Source organism: Sapajus apella, unplaced genomic scaffold, assembly GCF_009761245.1.
Source record: "Sapajus apella isolate SASKATOON/1434 unplaced genomic scaffold, GSC_monkey_1.0 scaffold93, whole genome shotgun sequence".
NCBI classification, from domain to species: Eukaryota; Metazoa; Chordata; class Mammalia; order Primates; family Cebidae; genus Sapajus; species Sapajus apella.
This window is the reverse complement of record NW_022437033.1, coordinates 7,199,755-7,201,215: the sequence shown is the minus strand read 5'-3', so window position 1 is coordinate 7,201,215 and position 1,461 is coordinate 7,199,755. Positions and strand designations below refer to the sequence as shown.

At 42.0% G+C, this 1,461-nt stretch overlaps 1 pseudogene; it reads right to left on the bottom strand.

The window, feature by feature from the left end:
* The window catches only part of LOC116535246, a 9,485-nt pseudogene extending 8,276 nt beyond the window's left edge, over positions 1 to 1,209 (bottom strand).
* Positions 1,210 to 1,461: the final 252 nt, after the last annotated feature.

Here is a 1,461-nt window from a genome sequence, read left to right as displayed (position 1 = left end):
TGCACAGCAAAAGAAACAGTCATTAGAGTGAATCGGCAACCAACAGATTGGGAAAAAATTTTTGCAGTTTACCCATCTGACAAAGGGCTGATATCCAAAATTTACAAAGAACTAAAGCAGATTTACAAGAAAAAAACTAACAAGCCCATTGAAAAGTGGGCAAAGGATATGAACAGACACTTTACAACAGAAGACATACGTGAGGCCAACAAACATATGAAAAAATGCTCATCATCACTGGTCATCAGAGAAATGCAAATCAAAACTACATTGAGATACCATCTCACGCTGGTAAGAATGGCGAACATTAAAAAATCTGGAGACAACAGATGCTGGAGAGGATGTGGAGAAATAGGAACACTTTTGCACTGTTGGTGGGAGTGTTAATTAGTTAAACCATTGTGGAAGATGGTGTGGCGATTCCTCAAGGACTTAGAAATAGAAATTCCATTTGACCCAGCAATCCCATTACTGGGTATATATCCAAAGGATTACAAATCGTTCTACTATAAGGACACGTGTACACGAATGTTCATTGCAGCACTGTATACAATAGCAAAGACCTGGAACCAACCCAAATGCCCATCGATGATAGACTGGATAGGGAAAATGTGGCACATATACACCATGGAATATTAAGCAGCCATCAAAAACGATGAGTTTGGGTCCTTTGTAGGGACATGGAAGAACGTGGAAACCATCATTCTCAGCAAACTGACAGAAGAGCAGAAGATCAAACACTGCATGTTCTCACTCATAGGCGGGTGTTGAACAGTGAGAACACATGGACACAGGGAGGGGAGCACTACACAATGGGGTCAGTTGGGGGGAAATAGGGGAGGGACGGTGGGGGTTGGGGAGCTGGGGAGAGATAGCAAGGGGAGAAATGCCAGATGTAGGTGATGGGGAGGAAGGCAGCAAATCACACTGCCACATGTGTTCCTATGCAACAATTTTGCATGTTCTTCACATGTACCCCAAAACCTAAAATGCAATACAATAAATAAATGGGAAAAAAAAAAAAAAGAATGATTCCAGTCGCTCAAACCTGAGCCGTTTTCCTTTCTTCTGCTCCTTCTTTGCCAAAAGTGCCTGCTTTGCCTGGGTGGCTTTGAGGGCTTGATAAGCCTTACTCTTTTTCAGGAGATTTTCTGGAACCAAAGGGATTTTTCTTTGCTCTTGCGCCACCATCTTTCTAGTGTTGAAGCTACTCACAGAAAGTATTTCTTAAGACTTAGGCCTCATGAGCTATAGAGAGGCAGTAGAGAATAGTGGCTAAAAACATGGTGTTTGAAATTGAGGGGATATGGATGCAAATCCCAACTTGCTTTCCTAATGTTTGTGTAACACTATGTAAGCCCCTCACCTGTGAAGTAGCGATACTAATAATGCCTGCAGGATTAAGTGAGAAAAATGTAAACAGTGCTAACCAAAGTACCTAGCACTTAGTGAGTTCTCTGT